The sequence below is a fragment of the Sarcophilus harrisii genome, chromosome 2 (assembly GCF_902635505.1).
Source record: "Sarcophilus harrisii chromosome 2, mSarHar1.11, whole genome shotgun sequence".
In the NCBI taxonomy this organism is placed as follows: Eukaryota; Metazoa; Chordata; class Mammalia; order Dasyuromorphia; family Dasyuridae; genus Sarcophilus; species Sarcophilus harrisii.
This window is the reverse complement of record NC_045427.1, coordinates 383,160,217-383,171,634: the sequence shown is the minus strand read 5'-3', so window position 1 is coordinate 383,171,634 and position 11,418 is coordinate 383,160,217.

Below are 11,418 nucleotides of genomic sequence, written 5' to 3'. Positions count from 1 at the left end.
GAACTCTGTTTGCCTCTTATGATGGAGAGGCCTCCTAATGAGCAAAAGGAGAACGGAACCAGTTCAGAGTTTGATCTTGTTCTTTAGATTCCATGTCTGACTGCTGGATTTAATCTAGTCAGTGACTGATGTTTCAGGTAACCAGACATGCTTTGGGCCTGTATGCTGCTATCCTATCTTTTCTGATGGTCTTAAGTAGCATCTATAAATGCCAGTTGATCTCTTAAAGATCTTTATTGTTATTCAGTCATTTCAGTTGTGTCCTACTCTTCATGACTTCGTTTGGGGTTTTCTTGGCAAAGGTTTGCCATTTCCTTCTCCAGCTCATTTTACAGATGAGGAAACTGAGGCAAATGAGTTGAGTGATTTGCCCAAGGTCACACAGCTAGCAAGTATCTGAGGCTAGTTTTGAACTCAAGAAGTTGAGTCTTCCTGATTCCAAGTCCTGCATTCTATTCACGACACCACCCTGTTGTCTGTATGACTCAGTGCTAATGGTTTAATTATATCTGTTTAGACTTTCTGTCCTAAGGTTGGACCCCAGAGTTAAAGATATTGCTGTAGTGTAAGTTCTAGAGAAATTATCTATACTTTGGGGTTTAAAGGAAAGGTATCAATTTGATTCTAATTGTTTCCTTGTATTAATTTTAAGGGCATTTTATGAAGTTCTCATAAGAACTTTCAGAAAATGAGAACTTTATCTTGTTCTGACTTTGAAAAGTCAGAAATATAAATAAAAGTAATAATTTATTAAGCTTTTCCCCAAAAGTCTACCAGCTGTCTTCTCATATCTTCATCAAGGATGTCTTGCATACATGCATATTTATAAAACAATTCCAATTTACAACCACTCTTGAGTCAATCAGGACCCAAACAATAACCAATCAGGGATTGACCTATTGGCCAATCAATGAGAATCAGAGCAATGATCTGATCCTTGAGAAAGAAATCTAGCCAGTAAATCACAAGATGTTTTAGGAAGGTTCAGTGGTTAAAAAAAAAAAAAAAAAAAAAAAAAAAAAAAAAAAAAAAAAAAAAAAAGGCTTTAAGAGCATATGTAGATAAGAGTATGATACCCTATGTGGACAGAGGGGGGAGGAGGAAAGGAGAGAAGAGGAAGGAAAGAAGGAGGGGAGGAAAGGAAAAATCATCTGGCCAAAAGGTAGCAAAGAGTCTGAACTACAGTGGTAGCTATGTGAATGGAGAGAAGATAGAGGGAAAAATGTTGTAGAGGCAAGGGGGAAAAAAAACAACAAGATCTGGCAAAAGATTGGATATGTAGGGTAAGTGAGAGTAAAGATTGAGGACAGCACCAAGCTTGTAAAACCTGAATAACTACGAGGATGATAGTCTTCATGATAGTGAAAGAGAATTGAAAAGAGGTATGGATTTTTAGGGTTGGGAAATATACATGAGGAGAGAGAGATTGTCTTTGGTGTGAAGAAAGTCCATCTCTACTAAAGACTGGAATAAAGAAGGAAATAATGGAGAATGATATTAAGGAAATAAGAGATGAAGAGAGGAAGAGAAAAGGGAACTTGAAATTGAGCATACATAGCTAATGTTAATAAGCACAAGTGATAATGCCTTCAAGTTTTTGCTAAAGTATAAGTCATATCATCAACTAAGAGAAAAGGGTGGATGCCATGAAAGACTTGAAGCAAGAGGAAAAGATTTTGAACAGCCTGAGTAGAATAGAGAATTAATTAGGGAGGAATAGAAGTATTGTTTTGTATCAGTTGAGGGCCCAGTTGAAATTAGATAGCTGCTGATGTCCTCTTGATGACTTTATTTATAATCACTCTTTAGAGAAATTATAGATTTCATTTGGAAATCAGCTTTCACTTTAAACAGGTATTTCCTTCGATTTTCTTTTCTCTTAGCAAGAATGTCAAGTTTCTGATACAATTTTCTGAGGTTTTTTTTGTGTTGATTTTAACATCTATTAAAATTTTAAACATTTTTCTAAAATTTTTATTATTTATTTATTTTTAACATCTTTTTATTTTTAAATTTTGAGTTGCAAATTCTCTCCCCCCCATGCCTCTCACATGCATTGATAAAATAAATCAGTTATACATGTGAAATCATGTAAAACATATTTTCATATTAGCCATATTTTAAATGTAAGCAAAATAAAGAAAGTGAGAAAATTATACTTCAATTTGCATTCAAAAACCATCAATTCTCTCTCTTGGAAGGTGGATAGCATTTTTCATCATGAGTCCTTTGGAATTTTTTTGATTCAATGGATTGATCAGAATAGCCAAATTGATCATCATTACAACATTGCTGTTACTGTGCACAATGATCTCTCAGTCCTTCTCACTTCACTTTCCATCAATTCATATAGCTCTTCCTCTGCTTTTCTGAAACCATTCCCTTTGTCATTTCTGATAGCACAATAGTACTTCATCACAATCATACATCAGAACTTATTCAGCCAGTTCCCAATTGATGAGCATCCCCTTGATTCCCAATTCTTTGCCCCAACATAAAGAGCTGCTATAAACATTTTTGTACGTATAGGTCCTTTTCCTTTCTCCTCAATCTCTTTGAGGTACAGACTTAATAGTAGTATTGATGCACCAAAAGCCACAGTTTAATAACACTTTGAGCATAGTTCCAAATTACTTTCTAAAATGATTAGACCAGTTTACTACTCCACCAACAATTCACTAATGTACCTATTTTTCATTCATTCCCTCTAGCATTTGTCCTTTCTGATAAGTATGATATAAGTTATGATAAGTACCTCAAAGTTGTCTAATCAGTAATAATTTAAATCATTTTCTCATGTGAGTATAGAGAACTTAGATTTCTTCTTTTGAAAATTGCCTGTTCATATCTTTGACCATTTATCTACTGAAAAATAGCTTTTATTTTTATAAATTTGATTCAATTCTATACTCAATAAATATATATCTGAGAAATGAAAGTTTTATCAGAGAATCTTTCTGTAAAAATTGTTGTTATTATTTCATCATCAATGGTATATTTTAGCAAAGGAGCCCCTGCAATCTCTTTCTGATCATTTGTCTGACCCCTTTACTATCTCTAGGCTGAAAGCTCCTGAAGCAGCAGATAATCTTTAATTCTTTGCATCAAATGTTAAAATATATAGGAAACTGAGTAAAATTTACAATAAGAGGCATTCTTCAATTGATAAATAGTCAAAGGATATTACTAATCAGTCTTCAGAGGAAGAAATTTAAATTAACAGTCATCTAAAAAAATATTGTACATCATTAATAAATAGAGAAATTCAAATTAAAACAACTCTCAAGCATCACCTCAAACACATTAGACTGGCAAAGATGATAAAAAATAAAATAACAAATGCTGGAGGGGATGTGGGAAAATGGTTATCCTAATGCACTATAGAGTTCTAAACTAGTCCCACCATTCTGAAAAGCAATTTGGAACTAAGACCAAAAAGCTATTATATCATACCCTTTGACCTAGTAATACGACTATTAGGTCTAAATAACAAAGAAACCAAAGAAAGAGGGAAAGATCCATATCTATAAAAAATATTTACAGTAGCTCTTTTTGTGGTAGCAAAAAATTGGAAACTGGCGATATCCCCCCCCATGAAGTGGGACATTTGAATGTGATGGAATATAAATTCTGTATATAAAATGATGAAGGGAATGCTGTCAGAAAAGCCTGGAAAGATTTGTTTGAATTGATACAAAGTGAAGTGAGCAGAATCAAAATAATTTATACAGTAACAGCAGTATTAATGAGATAATCACGTTTGAAAGACTTTGTAGTTCTAATCAACACAAAGACCAATCACAATTTCAAAAGACTCAAGGTGAAACCTGCTATCCTCCTCCAGAGAGAGAGTTATTGGGCTCAGCAGATTGAAGCACATTTTCTTCTCTTTCTTTGTTTCTTTCTTCTGGACAAAGGCTAATATGGAAATTTGTTTTGCAAGACTATACATATTTGTAATGGTTGCTGTGTTTCTTGCCTTCTCGATGTGGGGGGAGAGTCTGTAGGGAAAATTTAGAATTGAAAATGAAATAAACATTGAAATTTTTTAAAAGATAATTTGGAACTGAAAATAAAATAAAATTGAAATTGTAAATGCCTAAAACACACAGTTATGACCATGTCACTTCCTTAATAAATCCAGTAGTTCCCTATTACCTCCAGAACCAAATATAAAATTCTCGACCTTTTAAAGCTCTTTAAAATCTAGAACATTCCTACTTTCTATTCTTCTTATACTCTCCCCTTAATGCGCTCTAAAACCCAGTGACAGTGGACTTTTTGCTATTCCTATTGTATTTACAATATTCCATCTCCTAACTCTGTCTTTTCATTGGCTGTCACCTGTGCCTGAAATAATCTCTCTCCTTTTCTCTACCTTCCAATTTCCTTGCTTCAATTCTCAGAGCAGATCTTATCTTCTGAAAAATGTCTTTTATCGGTCCTCCTTAATGCTAGAACTTCCCTCTGAGATCATCTCCCATTTAATGTACAGTTGATCCTGAAATTTCACGTATTTAAAGTTCTCAGAAAGCAGCTTGAAAATTAAAAAAAAATTTTTTTTCAATGAATGTCAATACATTAAACAGTATGGGAAATAGAGGGATTCCCATGATCACAAAAAAATCATCTTTCACTAGAGATTGCTGAAAACACACTTTTACTCATGCATTTCTTTATAACAAAACATTGATTCTAATAATATGAATTTTTCCTAAAACAAGAACCATGAAATAACTAATAAAATGCAAGAGAGAGGAAAGGCAATGAATGAATGAAACAAGGAGGGACAGGGACTGTGATTCCAGAAAAACGCCAAAATATAAAAGGGAAAGCAGCAATTTGCTCCCTCTAATATTCCTTTTCCTTATGTGGTTCTGCTGTCCCCAGATCAAAAGCACTTGTTTCAGGGTGAGTCCCTGGAGCTGGTAGGAAGGAGATCACAGTTCCCACAGGTCAGCTCAGCCCTGCTTGGCTTGTCTAGGTTGTCACATTGAAAGAGTGTTTATCACCATCTCATTTGTCTACAAACTTAGCTACTTTCCCATTTTTCCATTTCCTTCATCATGCACTTGAAAGATTACTTTAACACTTTCTGGAGCTGATTCACAAAGACTTTGACAATTACTTGCCTCCTTTTTGCGGTTATAAATTTGTTCTTTTCTCTATTGCACAAAGCCTTGAATGTGAATTTCAACTCAAAGCTGCCAACTCAAAAGTGAAAATGAAGTTATTAATAAAATCATGGGAATGCCTGTAGTCAGAAAGTTAAACACTGGTGAATGTTGAGGATTAATTTCATATAATATACATATATACAATACATGTACATACATAAATATAAACATAAATATGTGTCTATATGCATTGTGCATATAAATTATGTGTATGCATATATATATATGTATGTATATTTGTTGTTTGTATTTGGTTGTTTGCATGTTACCTCTCCAGTTATAATGTACACTCCTTGAGGCTGGGGACTATTTTTGCCTTTCTTTTCATTCTTAACTCTTAGCACAAAGCTAGGCACATCCATAAGCACTTAATAAATGCTTCTTGATTTGACTTTCCTCAGTTATTCATCCTTCATTTTTAAAGAGAACCAATAATATCAGGGTGATGTCTTGACTTGTTTGTAAAGTGGATTTCTGAGGCAGAATTACATAAAGTCATTGACATTACTATCTCTTCCTGAGTCAACTTTGTCCACCAGCAAAGCAAAAGTCAAGACAATTGGCCCAGGTTGCAGTGGATGACCAAGCTCCAAGTGCTCCACAGTTCCTGCTTCAGCTGCCTTCGTGGCCATTGGAACAAATTGTTCTCATTTATCCATTCTATTGGGGGAAAACTTCCTATACTTGAGGTAGACATCCCCCTAACTCACCCAAAGTTTAAGACCTGTCACTTCCACTCAACCTGGTTTAGCCCATCTGCCAAAACAGTTCTGCCAGGATGTGTCTACTGTACATGCTATAGTTTCTTGGAGCCACAAATGAGAGTTGGATGCCAGGTGGACACCAAAGATGCATAACAACCCTGAAAGGAGCTCAGCAAGCCTTCATACCAGTGATACTAGTTTCCCTGAAGACCCCAGCCTATTCCCCAAACCAATCTGTTTGTGTTCATTTGGGCACTCTCACTGGTTAGTATCCTTCCTGAAGTCTATTTAACCCTAACTGGTTCTTTGTGGCCATTCATCCAAAGCACTCACAAGCCATTTATTTAATGACACATTCTAAAAATTTTTCAGGAGTCAAAGTCTAGATCACAATCAGCTTGAAGACTGACATCTTTCCTATTTTGAAATTTATCCATTTCTTATCCTGCCCACCCACCTCTCCTGCTCTCCACAGATTTTTCAAAGATTACTGACAATGGCTAGGCAATCACATCTGCCAGTTCTTTTAGTGCCTTGAAACATGGTTTGTTCAAGTAAGTTCAACTTATTTATAGACTTACTAGTTATGTGATCCCTGGCAAGTCACTTATCCACTCCATGCCTCAGTTTCAGCACTTATTAAAGGCAGATAAGACTTCACAGGGTCTTTGTTAGGATCAAACAAGATAACATCTGTAAAGCACTTCTCAAACTTTAAAGCACTCTATAAATATTGGTTATTATTATTACTTCCTAACTCCTCTCTTGCCTTGGGTTCCAACTCCATTTTTATTCTACTTTTTTATTACTATTACTATTACTATTGTTTAATGCTATACAAGTAATGGCATTTATACTTTCTGTTATCTTCTTCTGGCTCCCAAGATGATTTTTTAAAAGACCTTTTTATTGTCATTCTCATGTTAGTCTTAGCATTTATTGCCAGTCTGCATTTGTTCTTTATTTTTGTATTTCTAATTCTTTTTCTTATAGGACTGTTCTGGTCTTTCATATTCATCTTCAGTTACCTGTCTTTTTTTCTTCTGCCATACACACACACACACACACACACACACACATGTTTTTAAGCTAATTTGACACATTCATCTGTATTGGTCCCAAGAGAGTTCTCTCTTTTCTTCGTAGGAAATATGTCCCACAATTTCAAAGGACCAAAAATTAAGCATGCTTCTCTCTTCTTGATAGAAAAGTGACAGATTTAAAACATAGAATGAAACTCAACCATGCCAAATGTGTGAATTTGTTTTGCTGGATAATAGGTATCAGGTTTTTTTGGGGGGAGGTTAAATTTTTAAAAAATTATTGTTTAACTGGGGGGAAGGGAGAAATAAATCTTGCAAAAAAATTAAAAAGGAAAAAATAGTTTGACTACTTTAACAAAAAGAAATATTTCAACATTTAAAGGGTTGCCCAAGTCATCCGTGAACAAGAAAATACTGTAAAATATAAAATCATCTACTTTTAATTGAAGACCTTTAGTGAGGGGGATCCTTCTGCCTTCTAAGGCAACTCATTCTTTGTTTCTTTGTACTATTAAAATTTAATTCTTGAGAGAGTTCCATACCTTTTAAATTAACTTCTCTTGTAGGATTTTAGGCCATTGAATCCTACTATTCATTCTTGGAACTCCTTGAAATCTGTTCCTCTTCAACCTTAGGCACATATTAGGTCTTCTATGGATTTTATCTAATCCCAGATATTACTTCCATTGCTTCCTTTTCCATGTCCAATTGTTCCTTATTAATCGACTTCAAGTCCAGAATAACAGTTTTCTTCCCTCACTTTCTCAGTCTTTTGAAGAATGGATTATCATAAAAACAATTCAAGAATTTAAACTTGCTTTTAGAAGAGAGGGAGCTATAGCAAATGGTAGAATATTTGAAGGCCTATCATCACAACTATGATATGTCTCTATGCCAAGTTGGTGATCCATATCCTGAACTCATCACCTATATCCTGCTTATGGTTTGGTAGTCAGTAGTATTTTCCCATGATACTGCTTTTGTTTTTCCTCCCATTCTTCTTCATTTTAATGTCCTCTACCTCTGGTTGTGGCTTTCTCCACATGTATGTTTTTAATAAACAATTATTAAAAATATAAGCAATGTTACTTCATCATTTTTATCTAATCCATTCCTTTTGAATAAATCTTATGCTTCTTAGGCCACATTTAAGTTTCATTTAATTTCTTATAAGATTGATTTGAACTTTGGATTTTAAAAGAATTCTTAGCCAATATTCTGGGTCATTATGTAATGAATTGCCAATTCCACCTCCATTAAGAAATTTAAAAAACAGGAGTGCCATTAATGCTGCAGCAAAATGATTGGAAGATCCAATCTTATCTTACAGATGATATAGGAATGAGAAAATACTGGGCTTACCTGTACATTATAGGTACTAAGTCTATCAAGAGGGAAGAAAGGACGAGCAATTAGGTAATGAAGTAGATAAGAGTGCCAGACATGAAGTCAGGAAGACTCATCGTCAAATCCAGCCTAAGACACTTACCAGACCCTAAGCAAGTCACTTCATCCTTTTTCCCTCTATTTCCTTATTTATAAAATGAGATGAAGAATGAAATGGCAAACCCATTCCAGTATCCCTGCCAAAAAAATCCCAAATGGGTTCATAAAGAATTGGACACAACTGAAATGATGGAACAATAGCATATATTTGAGGTAATTAGTAAATATTTGGTCTGTAAACACCAAACCAACCCTAATTCCTAAATTTCATTCACAAAGGGCACAATAAATTTTACGTTTGATTCTAATCATTCCTTTCTGGACGCTGCTTCAGCCCTAATCTAAGCTCAAAGTCTGGGGGTATCTAGGGGAGAATTAAGTAACTTCTGCTCTATTCAATGATCCATTGTAAGAAATAATACCAATATACCTCTTCTTTTCACTAACAGAATTCCTCAACCCCAGAGTTATTAGAGAATTCTCTCCCCAGCTCTACTACTATGGAGAATGAATATGGATTACAACATAGTATTCTCATCTTTGTTGTTGCTGTTGTTGTTTACATGCTTGCTTTTTTCCCTCATTTTTTTCCTTTTAAACTGATTTTTCTTGTGCAGCATGATAAATGTGGAAATATGTTTAAAAGAATTGCACATCTTTAACCTATATTGGATTACTCACTATCTAAGGGAGGGGAGAGTTGAGAAGGAAAGGAGAAAAATTTGGAACATATGACTTTGCAAGGGTAGCTGTTGAAAACTATCTTTGTATTGCATGTATTTTGAAAAATAAAAGTTATTATTAAAAAATTATATAAAAAACTATCTCCCAATCAATAAATAGTCAAAACATATAAACAGACATATTTTTCAGGAGAAGATATGATTGTTTAGAAGAATCCAAACTATCAATAGCCATTTGGGGAAAATGGCTCTAAATCACTAATAAGTAGAGAAATATAAATTAAAACAATTCTGAGGTTTCATTTCACATGTATCAGTTTGGAAAAGTACACAAAAAAGGAAAATGACAAATGCTGGAGGGGTCATGGGAAAATAGGCACTATTGCTAGAACTGTGAACTGATTGCTAGAACTGTCATTCTGAAAAACTGTTAAGAAGTTATTAAACTATGCATATCTTTCTGATGTAGTGATAACCACTACTAAGTCTATACCCCCCCAGAGCAAAGAAAAAGAAAAAGGACAAAAGACACAGAGCAAAGAGCTAACAGTATTCTGACCTGAATACCTAATGGGCCACAGAACTCTGAAGCATTCTGACCACAGCACTCTGATTCCAGATCATCTGAAAGAACCCAAAAGCTGTCAGCACTCTGAGACTAAATACAATAATATAGGCCTATTTTGGAAGTATCATGGGTTGGGTTTCAGACCACCACATTAAAATAAAATCACAATAAAGTGAGTCACACAATTTTTTTTACTTTTCCAGCACATATAAAAGTAATGTTTATACTATACTACAATCTAGGAAGTTTGTGATAGTATTTTATCTTTAAAAAGTACGTACCTTAAATTAAGAAATACTTTATTGATAAAAAATGCTAACTATCACCTGAGCCTTCAGTACTTTTTGTATTGATGGAAGGTCTTGTCTCAGTTTTGATGGCTGCTGACTGATCTACTGACTGGTTACTGAAGGTTAGAGTGACTGGAGCAATTTCTTAAAATAAGAAAGCAATGAAATTTGTCACATTTTACTTGAACACATGGAGGCTGTTGAAGGGTTATTAAATGGCCTGATTTTAATAAGGCTGTGCCTCAAGAATTGGGAGACCTGAGGGGAGAGAGAGAGAGAGAGAGAGAGAGAGAGAGAGAGAGAGAGAGAGAGAGAGAGAGCGCAAGAATGGCAGGTAGGTGGAGTAATCAGAACACATATAACATTTATCAATTAAGTTTGCCATCTTATATTGGAGCAGTTCATGGAATCCCCAAATAATTACAATATAACATAAAAGATCACTGATCACAGATGACCATAGAAGTTATAATAATAATGAAAAATTTTGAAATATTAAAAGAATTACAGAAATGTGACACAAAGATATGATATGAGCACATGCTGTTAAAAAAATGGAATTAACAGACAAGCTCACTGCAGGGTTGCCACAAACCTTCAATTTATCTAAAAAAAACCCACAAAATCTTGAAGTGCAATAAAGCAAAGAACAATAAAATAAAGCTTACCTGCAGAGGTAGGAGCCAGAAGCAAGAACCCAGGAAATTGACTAAATAGTGTCTGATCACTTCATCTAAGAGTGTAGGAGAAAGCAAATTCATATCTATCAAACTACTAAAGTTAGAAAAAAATAATAAAATTGATTCAGAAGAAAAGGTCAAGAATTTCAAAGGAAATAATGAAAATAAATGAGAAGAAATGGAGATTAGCAGTACCAAATTTCAAACTATACTATAAAGTAATAATCATAAAAACAATTTGATAACAGTTACAATATAGAAATGTTGATCAAGTCAGATTAGGTACATAAGAGCTAATAGCATAGCATTAAATAAACCCCCAAACTCCAATTTCTTCAGGAAGAATTCACTATTTGATAAAACATTCTGGGAAATTGATAATCAGCCTGGCAGAAATAAGACTTAAATAAATACCTCATATATCACATATACACTCCAAGTCAATGTATGACCTACTTATAAAAAGTCATGTCAAAACCAAATTAGGAGCAAGGAAGGTGATACCCTCACAACTATAGATTGGACAAGAAGAGTTTGGGATTTTTTATTCTTTTTGTTTTCAGGTCCACATTTTCTCTTTCTCAAACCTCCCTCTTCTACTCCCAATCCCACTAAGAAAGAAAAAAAAAAAACCTATTACAAAGTTGCAAAGTTAAGCAAAAAAATTCTCAAATTAGCCACGTTTATAAAAGCATACATCTATATGCATATTTTTGCATCAGTCTGCACTCTGAGTCAATCTCATGTTTATCTGGGAATGAGTTGTATGTTTCAATATGAGTCTTCAGAAATTGTGGGTGGTCATTGTATTGATCAAAGTTCTTAAG